This window comes from Hyla sarda, chromosome 3 (genome assembly GCF_029499605.1).
Source record: "Hyla sarda isolate aHylSar1 chromosome 3, aHylSar1.hap1, whole genome shotgun sequence".
Classification (NCBI taxonomy): Eukaryota; Metazoa; Chordata; class Amphibia; order Anura; family Hylidae; genus Hyla; species Hyla sarda.
The window spans coordinates 73,182,847-73,201,517 of NC_079191.1; the positions used below are offsets into that span (position 1 = coordinate 73,182,847).

At 44.0% G+C, this 18,671-nt stretch overlaps 1 protein-coding gene across 2 annotated transcripts in view; it reads left to right on the forward strand.

Moving 5' to 3' along the window:
• Positions 1–18,671, forward strand: part of UBXN2A (UBX domain protein 2A) — an 81,297-nt gene that overhangs the window by 31,728 nt on the left and 30,898 nt on the right. The window contains exon 1 of one of the 2 annotated variants that reach the window (XM_056564328.1): positions 11,586–11,676. The exons of the other annotated variant lie outside the window; for it this stretch is intronic. The gene's annotated coding sequence lies outside the window, so the exon portion shown is untranslated. Of the gene's footprint in view, positions 1–11,585; positions 11,677–18,671 lie in introns of those variants that run through there. 2 annotated transcript variants of the gene reach the window in all.

The following is an 18,671-nucleotide window of genomic DNA, read 5'->3' on the forward strand; positions in this document are numbered from 1 at the left end:
AGGAAGGCAAAAAACACTCATACTAGAGGTAAAAATTCCTCGACGACTCCAAATATGGCATCAGAATAAATCCCTGGATCAACGTTCTGTCCCTTTTACAGAGTTCCCCATGACCACCTCCTCCGGGAGAGAATTCCACAGTCTTATTGCTCTTACAGTAAAGAACCCCCATCTGTGCTGGTGTAGAAACCTTCTTTCCTCTAGACGTAGAGGATGCCCCCTTGTTATAGATACAGTCCTGGGTATAAATAGATCATGGGAGAGATCTCTGTACTGTCCCCTGATATATTTATACATAGTTATTAGGTCTCCCCTAAGCCTTCTTTTTTCTAAACTAAATAACCCTAATTCTGATAATCTTTCTGGGTACTGTAGTCCTCCCATTCCCCGTATTACTCTGGTTGCCCGTCTTTGAACCCTCTCCAGCTCCACTATATCTTTCTTGTACACAGGTGCCCAGTACTGTACACATTATTCTATGTGTGGTCTGACTAGTGATTTGTATAGCAGTAGAATTATTTCCTTGTCGTGGGCATCTATGCCCCTATTGATGCCCCCCATGATTTTATTAGCCTTGGCAGCAGCTGCCTGACACTGGTCACTACAGCTAAATTTACTGTTAACTAAGACCCCTAAGTCTTTTTCCATGTCAGTCGTCCCAAGTGTGCTCCCATTAACCCCTTCATGACCCAGCCCATTTTCACCTTCAGGACCTGGGCATTTTTTGAAAATCTGACCACTGTCACTTTAAACATTAATAACTCTGGGATGCTTTTACTTATCATTCTGATTCCGAGATTGTTTGTTCGTGACATATTCTACTTTATGTTATTGGTAAAAATTTCACTGATATTTGCATCCTTTCTTGGTAAAAAATCAAAATATTTCATGAAAATTTAGAAAATTTTGCATTTTTCTAACTTTGAAAGTCTCTGCTTGAAAGGAAAATGGATATTCCAAATAAATTACATATTGATTCACATATACAATATGTCTACTTTATGTTTGCATCAAAAAATTGATAAGTTTTTTACTTTTGGAAGACATCAAAGGGCTTCAAAGTTCCGCAGCAATTTTCCAATTTTTCTCAAGATTTTCAAAATCTTACTTTTTCAGGGCCCAGTTCAGGTTGGAAGTGGATTTTAAGGGTCTTCATATTAGAAATACCCCATAAATGACCCGATTATAAAAACTGCACCCCCGAAAGTATTCAAAATTACATTCAGTAAGTGATTTAACCCTTTAGGTGTTTCACAGGAATAGCAGCAAAGTGAAGGAGAAAATTCAAAATCTTCATTTTTTACACTCGCATGTTCTTGTAGACCCAATTTTTGAATTTTTACAAGGGGTAAAAGGAGAGAAATCACCCTAAAATTTGTAACCCAATTTCTCTCGAGTAAGGAAATACCTCATATGTGTATGTAAATTGTTCGGCGGGCGCAGTAGAGGGCTCAGAAGGGAAGGAGCGACAATGGGATTTTGGAGAGTGAGTTTTTCTGAAAGGGTTTTTGGGGGGCATGTCCCATTTAGGAAGCCCCTATGGTGCCAGAATAGTGGACCCCCCCACATGTGAACCCATTTTGGAAACTACACCCCTCATGGAATTTAATAAGGTGTGCAGTGAGCATTTACACCCCACTGGCGTTTGACAGATATTTGAAACAGTGGACTGTGCAAATCAAAAATTTTATTTTTCATTTTCACAGACCACTGTTCCAAAAATCTGTCATACACCAGTGGGGTGTAAATGCTCACTGCACCCCTTATTACATTCCGTGAGGGGTGTAGTTTCCAAAATGGGGTCACATATGGATATTTATTGTTTTGCGTTTGTCAGAACTGCTGTAACAATCAGCCACCCCTGTGCAAATCACCTCAAATGTACATGGTGCACTCTCCCTTCTGGGCCTTGTTGTGCGCCCCCAGAGCACTTTGTGCCCACATATGGGGTATCTCCGTACTCGGGAGAAATTGCATTACACATTTAGAGGGTCTTTTTTCCCTTTTACCTCTTGTGAAAATGAAAAGTATAGGGCAACACCAGCATGTCAGTGTAAAAAATTTATTTTTTTACACTAACATGCTGGTGTAGACCCCAACTTCACCTTTTCATAAGGGGTTAAAGAAGAAAAAGCCCCCCAAAATTTGTAAGGCAATTTCTCCAGAGTACGGAGATACCCCATATGTGTCCCAAAACTGTTGCCCTGAAATACGACAGGGCTCCAAAGTGAGAGAGCGCCATGCGCATTTGAGGCCTAAATTAGGGATTTGCATAGGGGTGGACATAGGGGTATTCTATGCCAATGATTCCGAAACAGGGTGTCTCCAGCTGTTGCAAAACTCCCAGCATGCCTGGACAGTCAATGGCTGTCCGGCAATACTGGGAGTTGTTATTTTGCAACAGTTGGAGGCTCCGTTTTGGAAACAGTAGCGTACCAGACGTTTTTCATTTTTTTGGGGGACGGGGGCTGTGTAGGGGTATGTGTATATGTAGTGTTTTTTACTTTTTATTTTAGGTTAGTGTTAGTGTAGTGTAGTGTAGTGTTTTTAGGTTACAGTCACATGGGCAGAGGTTCACAGCAAGTTTGCCGCTGGAAGTTTGAGCTGCAGCGCAAAATTTGCGCCATCTCAAACTTGCAGCACTCACTGTAAACCTCCTCCCATGTGAGTGTACCCTGTACATTCACATTGGGGGGAGGGGGCAAACATCCAGCTGTTGCAAACTCCGAGCATGCCCTTTGGCTGTCCGTGCATGCTGGGAGTTGTAGTTTTGCAACAGCTGGAGGCACACTGGTTTGGAAACACTAAGTTAAGTAATAAACTTTCAAGTGTTTTGCAACCAAACTTAGTGTTTCCAAACCAGTGAGCCTCCAGCTGTTGCAAAACTACAACTCCCAGCATGCATGGTCTGTCAGTGCATGCTGGGAGTTATAGTTTTGCAACAATTGCAACAGCTGGAGGCACTGAGGTAGGAAACGGACAATGTTTCCCAACTAGTGTGCCTCCAGTTGTTGCAAAACTACAACTCCCAGCATGCCCAGACTGCCCAGGCATGCTGGAAGTTGTAGTTCGCCAATATCTGAAGGATCAGATGTTGCCGAACTACAACTTCCAGCATGCTTGGGCAGTCTGGGCATGCTGGGAGTTGTAGTTTTGCAACATCTGGAGGTCCACAGTTTGGAGACCACTGTATAATGGTCTCCAATCTGTGCTCTTCCAGATGTTAGAGAACTACAACTCCCAGCATGCCTGGACAGACTGAGCATGCTGAGATTTGTAGTTTTGCAACATCTGGAAGAGCACAGATTGGAGACCATTATACAGTGGTCTCCAAACTGTGGACCACCAGATGTTACAAAACTACAACTCCCAGCATGCCCAGAAAGCCAAAGGCTGTCTGGGCATGCTGGGAGTTGCAGTTTTGAAACTCCCAGAGGCAGCGGTGAGATCGCTTTACGGCGATCTCACTGCTGCCAATGAAGATGCCGCACTGCTGCCGGAAACTCACCTCTGGGACGCACCACCTCCGGGACAGCCTGGAGGATGCCGCTCGTGCCGGGACCGCTTGGGACACCTCATGGCCGGGTAAGTGACACGGGGGGAGCGGTGTGTGTCCCGATCCCCGTGATCGGGACTCACACACCGCGCTGCTAAGTATTCTGATAGCGAAACGCTGCTATCAGCTAGTCAGATTTGACCAGCTGATAGCAGCGATCGCTGGGGGGGGGGGTGGGGGATGAAACCCCCCGTGGTCGCATGGTAAGATGGCTGGCTATCAGTGATAGCCACCATCTTACCGGGCGCTGCGGGATGCCGCGAGTAGCGGCAAAAATGTTCATGACGTACCTGTATGTCATGAGTCGGGAACACCTTGCCACTCATGACTTACAGGTATGTCATAGGTCGGGAAGGGGTTAAACTCCTTAAAGGGGTACTCCCGATTTTTTTTTAAATCAACTGGTGCCAGAAAGTTAAACAGATTTGTAAATTACTTCTATTGGAAAATCTTAATCCTTCCAGTACTTCTTAGGGGCTGTATACTACAGAGGAAATGCTTTACTTTTTGGATTTCTCTGAAGTCATGACCACAGTGCTCTCTGCTGACCTCTGCTGTCCATTTTAGGAACTTTCCAGAGCAGGAGAAAATCCCCATAGCAAACATATGCTGCTCTGGACAGTTCCTAAAATGGACAGCAGAGGTCAGCAGAGAGCACTGTGCTCATGACATCAGAGAAATCTAAAAAGTAAAGCATTTTCTCTGTAGTATATAGCCCCTAAAAAGTACTGGAAGGTTTAAGATTTTTTAATAGAAGTAATTTACAAATCTGTTTAACTTTCTGGCACCAGATGATTTAAAAAAAAAAAAGGTGTACCCCTTTAAGGTGAATTTTCTTTTTTTCCCTCTTCCCCTTCTAAAAATCATAACGCTTTAAATTTTGCACCTATATACCCAAATAAGGGCTTGTTTTTTGCATCACCAATTGTACTTTGTAATGGCATCACTTATTTTATAACATAATCTGCGGAAAAACAAAAAAATATATATTTGTGGGGGGAAATTAAAAAAAGAACTCCATTTTGCTAATTTTAGGGCTTCCGTTTCTACGCAGTGCACTTTTCGGTAAAAATTACACCTTATCATTCTGTAGGTCCATAGGGTTACAAGGATACCAAAGTTATGTAGGTTTTATTTTATTTTACTACTTAAAAAATTATAACTACATACACCAAAATTAGTATGTTGAGGATTGGTATTTTTTTTACGTGTACGCCATCGACCATGCAGTTTAGCTAACCTTATATTTTGATAGTTCGGACATTTATGCACGTGGCGGTACCACATATCATTATTTTTATTACATTACTTAACCCCTTAAGGACAGAGGGCGTACCTGTATGCCCCCATTTCAGAGTCCTTAAGGACTGAGGGTGTACAGGTACACCCATGGGAATTTCGGACCCCGCCACTAGCCAGTCAGGGACTGGACTGGGATGCCTGCTGAAATCATTCAGCAGGCATCCCGGCACATCGCCTAGGGGGGCCCTGCAGCGATTCCGGGTCATACGGATCTCTGGTGATCCGGAAAATTAGGGGGATTGGAGCTGCCCAAGACACCCACAATCCCCCTGAAGGGATAGGAGTGAGGTGGCAAGGGTGCCACCCCTCCTATCCCTGCTATTGGTCAGTCAGAAGCACCAACCAACAGCAGATCGGTTCCCCCGTTCTGCCCACCCACAGTAGTCCGGGCAGAACGGGGGAACTGTCCTGTGACCGGAGGTCACTTACCATCAGCAGCAGGCGGCGATGGCGTGCGGCTGGCTCCCTTGTGCAGACTACGGAAGCCAGTGAGTTGCCTAGCAACATCTAGAGGGCTACAGTTTGGAAACCACTATACAGTGGTCTCTAAACTGTAGCCCTCCAGATGTTGCAAAACTACAACTCCCAGCATGCCCAGACAGCTGTTTGCTGTTTGGGCATGCTGGGATTTGTAGTTTTGTAACAGTTGGAGGGCCACAGTTTGGAGATCACTGTGCAGTGGTCTGTAAACTGTGGCCCTCTAAATCTTGCAAAACTACAACTTCCAGCATGCACGAACAGCAAACGGCTGTCTCGCCATGCTGGGAGTTGTAGTTGCGTACCTCCAGCTGTTGTATAACTACATCTCCCAGCATGCCCTTTGGCGATCAGTACATGCTGGAAGTTGTAGTTTTGCAACAGCTGGAGGCTGGATAGGGGATAAGATGTCTTAGCGCCGGAGTACCCCTTTAACACCCCACAGTTGTTAGACGAATTTTCATTAAAGTTGGATGGGGAAAATGAAGAAAAACATTTTTTTCACTGAAATGCTGGTGTTACCCTAAATTTTTCATTTTCACAAGGGAAAATAGAAAAAAAGCCCCCCAAAATTTGTAACCGTTTCTTCTGAGTAAGAATATATCCCATATGTGGATGTAAAGTGCTCTGCGGGTGCACTACAATGCTCAGAACAGAAGGAGCGCCATTGGGCTTTTGGAGAGGAAATTTGTCTGGAATTTAAGGCCATGTGTGTTTACAAAGCCCCCATAGTGCGAGAACAATGGACCCCCCCCCACATATGACCCCATTTTGAAAACTACACCCCTCATGTAATGTAATAAGGGATGCAGTGAGCATTTACGCCCCACAGGTGTCTGACAGATTTTTGGAACAGTGGTCCGTGAAAATGAAAATTTTAATTTGATTCATTTGCACAGACCACTGTTCTTAAGATCTCTCAAACGCCAGTGGGGTGTAAATGCTCACTGCATCCCTTATTAAATTCTGTGAGCTGTGTAGTTTTCAAAATGGAGTCCCATGTGGGGGGGGGGGGATCCACTGTTCTGGCACCACGGGGAACTTTGTAAATGCTCATGGCCCCCGACTTCCATTACAAACAAATTCTCTCTCCAAAAGCCCAATGGCGCTCCTTCTCTTCTGAGCATTGTAGTGCGCCCGCAGTGCACTTGACATCCACACATGGGATATTTCCAATCTCAGAAGAAATGGGGTTACAAATTTTGGGGGCATTTTCTTCTATTACCCCTTGTAAAATGTAAAATTTGGGGAAAAACCAGCATTTTAGTGAAAAAAATATTTTTTTTTCATTTACACATCCAACTTTAACGAAATGTCGTCAAACACTTGTGGGGTGTTAAGGCTTATTGTACCCCTTGTTACATTACTTGAGGGGTGTAGTTTCCAAAATAGTATGCCATGTGTTTTTTTGCTGTTCTGGCACCATAGGGGCTTCCTAAATGTCACATGCCCCCCGAAAGCTATTTAAAAAAAACTCACTCTCCAAAATCCCATTGTCGCTCCTTCCCTTCTGAGCCCTCTAGTGCACCCATGGAGCACTTTACATCCACATATGAGGCATTTCCTTACTCTAGAGAAATGAGGTTTTGGGGTGATTTCTCTCCTTTTACCCCTTCTACAAATTGAAAAAATGCCTCTACAAGAACATGCAAATGTAAAAAATGAAGATTTTGAATCTTCTCCTTCACTTTGCTGCTATTCCTGTGAAACATCTAATGGGTTAACAAACTTTCTGAATGTCATTTTGAATACTCTGAGGGATGCAGTTTTTATAATGGAGTAATTTATGGGGTATTTCTAACATAAAGCCCCTCAAATCCACTTCAACTGAACTGGTCCCTGAAAAATTCAGATTTTAAAATTTTCGTGAAAAATTTGAAAATTGCTGCTAAACTTTGAAGCCCTCTGATGTCTTCCAAAAGTAAAAACATGTCAATTTTATGATGCCAACATAAAGAAGACATATTGTATATGTGAATCAATATTTTTTTTTGTAATATCCATTTTCCTTACAAGCAGAGAGTTTCAAAGTTAGAAAAATGCTAAATTTTCAAAATTTTCATGAAATTTGGGGATTTTTCACCAAGAAACGAAAATTTACCACTATGTTGAAGTAGAATATGTCGCAAAAAAACAATCTCGGAATCTGAATAAACAGTAAAAGCATCTCAGAGTTATTAATTATGCATAAAGTGACTGTGGTCAGAATTGCAAAAAAGGGCTCAATCCAACGGCTGTCCGGGCATGCTGGGAGTTGTAGTTTTGCAACATCTGGAGGTCCACAGGTTGAAGATCCCTGTTGGGTGCAGAATCTTTTTTTTCTAGATTTTGCACCTTAAAATAGGGTGCGTCTTATATGCCGGTGCGTCCTATAGGGCGAAAAATACGGTATGTACATCCTGAGCTCCTATTTTTAGGTGGTGATGAGTGTCGACTCTTCAGCCTGGATCACACCTTTAGCCACAAACATGAGTTTTTATATATTTTTTATGAACAATTATCACTAAAGGTGTTTGTGTGTATAATTGTGGATTTTTTCATCTGCCATTTGTACGTGTCAATAGTTTGAAAATTGTCCTGGCTTTAAGAGATGCAAAATGTCAGAACCGTCTGGGGCAAGAAGGGTTAAAGGAACATCTTGTTTTATATAAATAAAATTTGGGTAATATTAGCTTTACCGTTCTCTAATATTCTTTGGCCCTCATTTACTAATGGCTTCCTGACTGTTTTTATCGGTTTGTGCGTCCAAATGTGCGCCAAAAATTTACACCGCAAAACCGACAGTTTTGCAAACAGAGTATTTTTTTGAACCAAGAAAATGCGTGTTTTTTGTTAAAAGGGGCGTGGTCCCGACAAAATGCTAAAAACACTCCGAGTATGTTGGAAAACGCTCTGTAAATTGTGTGAATTGTGTTTGCTGAAAAACCGACAACCAAGAGGATGTGTAAGAACTACCAAGGGTGCGTTCCCACCTGGCGTATTTCACGCTGCGCAAAATTTACAGCAGCAGCGGGAAATACGCTGCGTATTCCTTGCTCACTATACACACAGGGCTTTCTAGCGGCAGCGCTATGTGTGCAGTGAGTTTTGGAGGCGGAGCCGCGTGTCACAGTCACGCCGCCACATGGCCCCGATATGGTATACGCCAGGTGGGAACGCACCCCAAAAGTGAGTGATTTTGGAAAAGGCACAGCTTAACGTGGTGGTGAGTGCTTAAACTATTTTTGTCTTTTTTCATTGTTATACAGTTCTACACAAGAATTTTTTTTTTTAGAATATGTAATGCATTTTAAACTTTAAAATATGCCTTTACAGTGATCCCTCAAGTTACAATATTAATTGGTTCCTGGACGACCATTGTATGTTGAAACCATTGTATGTTGAGACCATAACTCTATGGAAACCTGGTAATTGGTTCTGGAGCCACCAAAATGTCATCCAAAAAATAGGAAAAGGTGAGGATTAAAGAAAAATAAGTAGATAACTAATACAGATAAAGCAAATCCTTACATATAAGAGTAAGAAAGCTGTAAATCACTGTCTATGTGAGTGTTTTCCAACCAGGGTGCCTCCAGCTGTTGCAAAACTACAACTCCCAGCATGCCCGGACAGCCGTTGGCTGTCCGGGCATGCTGGGAGTTGTAGTTTTGCAACAGCTGGAGGCACCCTGGTTGGGAAACAATGGTTTATGTGGAGGACAGGAGCTTCTTCAGGGTCCTATACAGTACGCACAGTGTCCCAAATGGAGCCGCCTTTACTTGGTGTCCAAAGGAGCAGCTAACCCTGGCACAGGTAAGGAGTAGTACAGAACTTGTAGTTCCTCCCTGTACTGTAGTGGGCGCTACCAGACACCAGTCAGTGCGTGCACTTCAGTAATACAGGTGGTTTACCACTAAAATGCCCATTCTGATTGGTCAGTTCCTCCAGTTGTGACATGTTTCGCAGATCTGGACTGTCTGTACATTGTATGTTGAGTCTGGTTTCAAGTTACAATGGTCCAGAAAAGACCATTGTATGTTGAAAATATTGTATGTTGAGGCCATTGTAAGTTGAGGGATCACTGTAATTGTATTTTTCATGTGTGTGTGTTTTTTAAACTCCTATATTAGACGGTCTAAGTCATCTAATTTTTTTAGTTCTATTTTGTTGCTTAAAGGGGTATTCCAGGAAAAAACTTTTTGTTATATATCAACTGGCTCCAGAAAGTTAAACAGATTTGTAAATTACTTCTATTAAAGAATCTTAATCCTTTCAGTACTTATGAACTTCTGAAGTGTAGGTTGTTCTTTTCTGTCTAAGTAATCTCTGATGACACCTGTCTCGGGAACCACCCAGTTTAGAAGAGGTTTGCTATGGGAATTTGCTTCTAAGCTGGGCGTTTCCCGAGACACGTGTCATCACAGAGGACTTAGACAGAAAAGAACAACATTAACTTCAGAAGCTCATAAGTACTGAAAGGATTAAGATTTTTTAATAGAAGTAATTTACAAATCTGTTTAACTTTCTGGAGCCAGTTGATATATATAAAAAAGTTTTTTCCTGGATAACCCTTTAATTCCCGGTAAATCTTGCTTGTTTGGTTTGGCACATGCTTTTGATGATTTGGATGCTATACTCATGTTTTTTTGTTTCTTTTTTAACTCAGAGTATGTGTGACACATTTTCCTGTGCGACACAAAAAAAACAAACCTGTGCGACAGAAAATGAACCAACACGTGCGACACATTAGTAAATCAGCTCCCAGAAAAAGAGGAGTGAAATCTAAAACACTCCAGAAAGAACGCTCGGATTTTAGTAAGTCAGGGCCTTTGTGTTTCCATTCCTCACCATTGTCATTGTTTTTTTTCCAGTGTTGTGATTAGTCAGGGTCTGAACACTACAACATATCAAAGGTTTTCTTCTCTGGTTAATGCCATCCTTGGCCTTTCTGTGAGTTTTGGTTGAAGCATTCTCTAGAATTGTGCCATATTCTTTACATTTGCTTATACTGGATTTATATACATTATCTGGACAGCTATGGCATATCCACTGAATAAGCTCTTAATGTCTGATAGGTGCATGTCTCATTTCTGTGACCTAAACCTATCTTGAGATGAAGGTCCCATCTGATCTGGAAGCCAGATCTGTTTTATTTATTTTGTGTAACTCCCATAATATTTTGTGTAACTCCCATAAACAACATGTGAAATATAAAAGCAACAAAAAGGCGCTCCCTGTGGAGGATCACACGCGCTGGATGGTAATTATACAGAGGGGGGGGCACAATGGCCACTTACCCACTCTGGTTGTGTACCGGCATACACAACAATGGACCCAATATTCATGGACCCATCTGCAGCCTTCCTGTGAAGATTAAGGAGACCAGGGAACTACGGAGAGACCGGGAATTTTCGTGGCGCTGATCGAGGAGAAGTCAATCAAGGTGCGTACATCAAGATAAAATTCCATTAATGGTTAAGGTGCAACGCGTTTCACTGCGCAGACGCAGCTTCCTCAGATGCCTGAGGAAGCTGCGCCTGCACAATGAAACGCGTTGCACCTTAACCATTAAAGGAATTTTATCTTGATGTACGCACCTTGATAAACAACATGTGGGAGTTGTGGAGACAGTATAATAGCACCACAATCTGCACTGTTCATATAACTCTCAAGTTGCGCATTTCTCATGACTGTCATAAAAATACCTGTTCATTTGTTTTTGGCTTCATGATCACCTCCAGCTTAGATTTGGCTTTAATCTTGATAGGTTTGGGTCTCAGGGGTGGGATCCCACAGTTATCATACATATACAGGGCCTGTCCAGGACTAGAAAAAATAGCTTCTTTCTTCCAGGAACAGCGCCCCTCTTGTCCTCAGGTAGCGTGTGGTATTGCAGTTCTGTTCCATTGAGGTGAATGGAAACAAGTTGTAATACTGCACACAACCTTAGGACACGTGTGGTGCTGTTTTATGTTCCTAACCCTGGACACTCCCCATATCTAAAGCTCATTGAGCCTGACGAGAGTTGTAGTTTTTCAACAGACACAGATCAGCAAACAGTATAATAAAATGGGCATCACCTTTAAAAAAATTAAAAAAAAAGAAGTAATAAAACTTTTTTTAATACCATGAAAATTTTTTTGTTTTGCAAAAGCGATTAAAGAAAAATGTACTCATATCTCCTGGCACGTCCCAAAATAAAAATGGCGGGCTCGCAATCATATCCTCTCATCATCTCGCGGGACCTCGCACGGGAAAAATATGTCTGGACGTCATGCGGCGCGAACGTCACTTCCGGTGTTTGGTAGCTGCGCAGAAATGGAAGAAGGTCCGTGCCAAGGGCTGCGGCTGCGGTGACAGCGGTAAGTGTACGTGGTGCGGTGGTGACTGTGGGGGGCAGAGGTATATGGGGGAAGGTTGTAGCCCCCCCCCCCCGGTGACGTCATGTGTGTCGGCGCTTTCAGTAAAAGCAGCCTTGACATGGTCTATGCTGAGGATGGGGACGTCTGTAGATGACGTCATCCCATGATGTCATTGGTATTGGACAATTCATTTTAAAGGACCTTTTCCAAAATCACAGGTAATCTCCTCCCCACCGTATTGGGGGGGGGGGGGGGGGGGACTGCTGGTACCCCCAGGATCATCAGGAGTGCAATGAGCACCCTGTACCAGTGGTCTCCAAACTAAACCTCCAGATGTTGCAAAACTGGCATGCTGGGAGTTGTAGTTTTGCAGTAAAAATAAAAAATAATCATAATCTTAATAATCCTAAATAAACATAACCCTTCAATCCTGGCATTGGTTTTGCCTTTTACAGTGCAGTATAATGACAAGTTAATTTTATTCTATAGGTCTGTGTGAATGTTAGTTTGTTTGTTTTTTGTTTACATTTTGATAAAGTTTCACCATACAAACCTGATGAATAGAAAAATAATAATCTGTGTGACCACAATGTTTGTATGATGTAGCGGTGTCAGGGTTTGTTTTTTCTGGGACAGGTTGTAGGAAACAGATTTGTTGTGAATCCGGCAGACAGCAAATAAAGTTAGGAGCTAGTACGCCATACATCGCTAATGTTGTGTTGTGTCATGTGATTGGTCATTTTGTTTCTCCATTATCTCTCCCTGTTTCACAGTCATTAGTGTCCCATCTAATCTTGTATCACAGTCATTAGTGTCCCCTCAACTCTCCCTGTGTGTCACAGTCATTAGTGTCCCCTCAACTCTCCCTGTGTGTCAGTCATTAGTGTCCCCTCATCTCTCCCTGTGTGTCACAGTCATTAGTGTCCCCTCATCTCTCCCTGTGTGTCACAGTCATTAGTGTCCCCTCATCTCTCCCTGTGTGTCACAGTCATTAGTGTCCCCTCATCTCTCCCTGTGTGTCACAGTCATTAGTGTCCCCTCATCTCTCCGTGTGTCACAGTCATTAGTGTCCCCTCATCTCTCCCTGTGTGTCACAGTCATTAGTGTCCCCTCATATCTCCCTGTGTGTCACAGTCATTAGTGTCCCCTCATATCTCCCTGTGTGTCACAGTCATTAGTGTCCCCTCATATCTCCCTGTGTGTCACAGTCATTAGTGTCCCCTCATATCTCCCTGTGTGTCACAGTCATTAGTGTCCCCTCATCTCTCCCTGTGTGTCAGTCATTAGTGTCCCCTCATCTCTCCCTGTGTGTCAGTCATTAGTGTCCCCTCATCTCTCCCTGTGTGTCAGTCATTAGTGTCCCCTCATCTCTCTCTGTGTGTCACAGTCATTAGTGTCCCCTCATCTCTCCCTGTGTGTCAGTCATTAGTGTCCCCTCATCTCTCCCTGTGTGTCACAGTCATTAGTGTCCCCTCATCTCTCCCTGTGTGTCACAGTCATTAGTGTCCCCTCAACTCTCCCTGTGTGTCAGTCATTAGTGTCCCCTCAACTCTCCCTGTGTGTCAGTCATTAGTGTCCCCTCATCTCTCCCTGTGTGTCAGTCATTAGTGTCCCCTCATCTCTCCCTGTGTGTCACAGTCATTAGTGTCCCCTCATCTCTCCCTGTGTGTCAGTCATTAGTGTCCCCTCATCGCATGCACATTTTTCGCCTGTGTAAATCCAGCCTTAGCCAGTTGGATTAACATGATGTACATATATGGTGTCCTTCACATTTACGTCAGATGCTGCACCACAGATTTCATTCACTACAGAAAAATGGAGCCACATGATCCAGGGCATAACAGACACCTATGGGGCCCATTGACTTATCCTATGGTATACTGCCTCAATGGGTTAATGGTAGCGTAGACTTAGAACACCCGTTATTGCATTAAATGCGGTCTTTTCAAAGAAGTAGGGATGTATAGTCATAGCTGTAAATGTTGGCACCTCTGACATTTTTCTAGAAAATGAAGTATTGGAACTAAACCAAAAAAGGAGGAAAAAAAGCAAATTGGACATAATGTCACACCAAAACTCCAAAAATGGACTGGACAAAATTATTGCCACCATTAACTTAATATTTGGTGTCACACCCTTTGGATCAAAAACTGAAATCAGTCACTTCCTATAACCATCAATAAGCTTCTTACACCTCTCAGCCGGAATGTTGGACCACTCTTCCTTTGTAAACTGCTCCAGGTCTCTCTTATTGGAAGGCGCCTTTTCCCATCGGCAATTTAAGGGTGCGTTCACACGAGCGGACCCACAGCGTATTTCATGCTGCAGATCCGCCGCTGAAGGACCGCTGCATGGTGTCTTTACATGTGCCTGCTCAGAGTGGTAATACGCCGCTACAAGCGATGTGTGAGTAGCCGCGCATGCGTGGGCTACTCGCACACATTGCGGCCGCTCCCCCTGCTCCATGAGCTAGGCAGAGAGCATCTGCGATGTGCAAGTATGCTGCGCATGCGCGCTGCGACTCGCACATAGCAGTGTGTTGGCTCATAGCAGCATATTGCCACTCCGAGCAGGCACATGTAGAGCAACCATGCAGCGGTCCTTCAGCGGTGGATCTGCAGCGTATAATACTCTGTGTGTCCGCTCGTGTGAACGTACGCTTAAGATCTCTCCACAGGTGTTCAATGGGATTTAGATCTGGACTCATTGCTGCCACTTCACAACTCTCCAGCGCTTTGTTGCCATCCATTTCTGGGTGATTTTTGACGGATGTTTTGGACAGGGCTGTGGAGTCGGTAGATAAATGATCCGACTCTGCAGTTTTCTGTACTTCCGACTCCTCTGTATTAATATGTGAATGTATTTTATACATTCCTTGAAGGAAAGAAAGGCAACATACATGCCATTACCACAGGACTACTGGCTGGGAAGCCAACAGTCTACTGTATTGAACAGTTTGTGTGCTGATCTGCTGCTGAAGATAGGGCAGTGGGAGGATCCAGGAAGGGGCATTTATTATAAAACATGATTTCCCTAGTAGAATCCCATAGTCATGTTTAAAGGGGTACTCCGCCCCTAGACATCTTATAAGATAAGATGTCAGATCGCTGGGGTCCCGCTGCTGGGGACCACCGGGATCGTTATGTCATGGCTCCGCCCCTTGTGGCATCACTGCCTGCCCCCTTAATGCAAGTCTATGGCAGGGGGCGTGATGACCGCCACTCCCCCTCCCATAGACTTGTATTGCCCCTGTATTGCCCGTCATAACGCGCAGGGCGAACTCGGTCTGTGCAGTAATGATAGCGCAGTGCTGCAGTGGCAATCCCGGGGGTCCCCAGCAGCGGGACCCCGGCGATCTGACATCTTATTCCCTATCCTTTGGATAGGGGATAAGATATCTAGGGGCGTAGTACCCCTTTAAGCTAACAATCGAGTTTACAAATTTTTATAGCCTTAGCTGAATGGCAGCAGTTTTTCCAATGGTTTACAGCTTCAGTCTTGAACTATTGACCCTCCATTCCCTTCACTTATATAAGTGTCTCTAGACCTGCAAAAAACATATTTCCTTAACCCATTATCAGTGAGAGGCTAGGTTACCCATGGGTTCCCTGTAACAGCAGAACACAACACTATGGAAAGTATAAGTATTGCCGCTCCTAATTGTGCGTTGCGTGCCATATAGTAAAGCACATGAAAAGCATGCTTCTTCACGGTCACTTAATGTGTTCGTTTTGCGGTTACGTGAGGCACTGCATGCATTGGTCTTTATTAGTCATTAATTATAACTTTTTGTGAATTGGGACATTTAAACTTGCTTTTTTTTTTTTTAAATTCCAATCTAAATTTATTAGGAGTCAGAGTTGGTGCATTGTTTGCCGACTCCAGGTACCCAAAATTTCGTCCGACTCCTCGACTCCAACTCGACAGCCCTGGTTTTGGGTCATTGTCCTGCTGGAAGATCTCGGGCGTAAACCCAGCTTTCTGACACTGGGCTGTACAGTGCGACCCAAAATCCGTTAGTAATCCTCAGATTTCATGATGCCTTGTACACATTCAAGGCACCCAATGCCAGAGGCAGCAAAACAACCCCAAAACATCATTGAACCTCCACCATATTTCACTGTAGGCACTGTGTTCTTTCCTTTTGTAGGCCTCATTCCGTTTTCAGTAAACTGTATAATGATGTGTTTACCAAAAAGCTCTATCTTGGTCTCCTCTGTCCACAAGACATTTTCCCAGAAGGATTTTGGCAAAATATAGTCTTGCTTTTATAGGTCTCTGTGTCAGCAGTGGGGTCCTCCTGGGTCTCATGCTATAGTGTTCCATTTCATTTACTTGTCGATGGATAGTTCGCTCTGGTGCTCCCTGAGCCTGCAGGACAGCTTGAATATCTTTGGAACTTGTTTGGGGCTGCTTATCCACCATCTGGACTATCCTGCGTTGACACCTTTCATCAATTTTTCTCTTCCGTCCACACCCAGGGAGGTTAGCTACAGTGCCAGGGGTTGCAAACTTCTTGATAATGTTGCGCACTGTGGACAAAGGCAAATCTAGATCTCTGGAGATGGACTTGTAACCTTGAGATTGTTGATATTTTTCCACAATTTTGGTTCTCAAGTCCTCAGACTGTTCTCTTCTCCTCTTTCATAGAAACATAGAATGTATCGGCAGATAAGAACCATTTGGCCCATCTAGTCTGCCATATAATCTGAATACTATGAATAGTCCCTGGCCCTATCTTATATGAAGGATAGCCTTATACCTATCTCTATCTTATATGAAGGATAGCCTTATGCTTATCCCATGCATGTTTAAACTCTTTCACTGTATTTGCAGCGACCACTTCTGCAGGAAGGCTATTCCATGCATCCACTACTCTCTCAGTAAAGTAATACTTCCTGATATTACTGCAGAAACCTTTGCCCCTCTAATTTAATACTATGTTTTCTTGTGGTAGTTTTTCTTGTTATAAATATGCTCTCCTCCTTTACCGTGTTGATTCCCTTTATATTTATATATATATATATATATAATGTCTCTATCATATCCCCTCTGTCTCTTCTTTCTTCCAAGCTATACATGTTAAGGTCCTTTAACCTTTCCTGGTAAGTTGTATCCTACAATCCATGTACTAGTTAAGTATCTTCTCTGAACTCTCTCTAGAGTATCTATATCCTTCTGGAGATACGACCTCCAGTACTGCGCACAATACTCCAAGTGAGGCCTCACCAGTGTTCTGTACAGCGGCATGAGCACTTCTCTCTTTCTACTGCTTATACCTCTCCCTATACATCTAAGCATTCTGCTAGCGTTTCCTGCTGCTCTATTACATTGTCTTCCTACCTTTAAGTCTTCTGAAATAATTACTCCTAAATCCCTTTCCTCAGATACTGAGGTCAGGGCTGTGTCAAATTTTCTATATTCTGCCCGAGGGTTTTTACGCTCCAGGTGCATTATCTTGCACTTGTCCAAGCTTAGTGTGGCACACACAGACACGCAATGCAAAGACTAAGTGAACTTCTCTCCTTTTTATCTGCTTTCAGGTGTGATTTTATCTATTGCCCACACCTGTTACTTGCCCCAGGTGAGTTTAAAGGAGCATCACATGCTTGAAACAATCTTAGTTTTCCCTAGTTTTGAAAGGGTGCCAATAATTTTGTCCAGCCCATTTTTGGAGTTCGGTGTGACATTATGTCCAATTTTTTTTTTTTTCCTCCCTTTTTGGTTTAGTTCCAATACAAAGGGAACAAACATGTGTATAGCAAAACATGTGTTACTGCAATCCTTTTCTGTGAGAAATACTACATTTTCTAGAAATCTTTCAGGGGTGCCAACATTTACGGCCATGACTGTATGTATAATACGGGAAATACAATCTGTGTAAGGGGGTGGTGTTTTGGGGAGGTGTCACTTTATATATGGTAGCTTGTTCAGTATATGGGTCTTCATACTATCTTCTGATACATTAAAACAAGTGAGTGATGCCAGTGGTATAGATTTTGTGCCAGACGATCCTGACCCTGGTGCCAAGTTTGTCTAGCAGAAAAATGTAAATTAGATCCGCTCACAAGTAACTTCCTGGAAGCACCATCTGGGTCATAGATTAGTATCTTGTCTATATACGAGGGATCGACCGATATTGATTTTTTAGAGCCAATACTAATAACATGTGAACTTTCAGGCCGATAACTTATACCGATATTCCGCCACCTGCTTCTCTCCCCCTGCCTGTCCTGAGTCCAACTACCGCCGCTGCCCTGCGGCAGCTTTTGCGGGGCCAGAGACCGCCGCCCCCACCCGCTTCTCTCCCCCTACCGGTCCTGCCTATCCTCTGGCCAGAGACCGCCGTTGCCCCATTGCCTCCCCCATCCCCATGTACCCGGGGTCCGCGCTACTTCTGGCTCCGGCGGTGTCTTGAGCTGTCACTGTGCGCCGGGCCACTGATGGTGACGTCGCGTTGAGGATGTCACTCGTCATGGCGCAGCGCACAGCAACACTGCAGGACGCTGCAGGAGCCAGAAGTAGCGTGGAAGCAATCTGGTTGCTATGGGCAACTCAGCAACTTTTCCTCTGGACAGGTTTTGATAAATTTCCCCCAAAGTTTTCACTTGGCAGATCCATGGGGATCAGATTAACCTCTTCAGGACACAGGGCGTATGGATACGCCCTGCATTCCGAGTCCTTAAGGACCGAGGGCGTATCCATACGCCCATGGGAAATCCGGTCCCCACCGCTAGCTGGTTGGGGACCGGAGCCGGATGCCTGCTGAAATCATTCAGCAGGCACCCTGGCACATCGCCCAGAAGGGTCCTGAGACACCCCCCCCCCCCCCCCCATGTCGGCGATCGGAGAAAATCGGATGTCAATTCAGACATGCGATTTTCTCCAATTCCGGGCTGATCGGGTCTCTGGTGACCCGATCACCCGGAAAATAGGGCTGATCGGAGTTGCCGGCAACAGCCCCGATCAGCCTAAAGGATTGGAGTGAGGTCGCA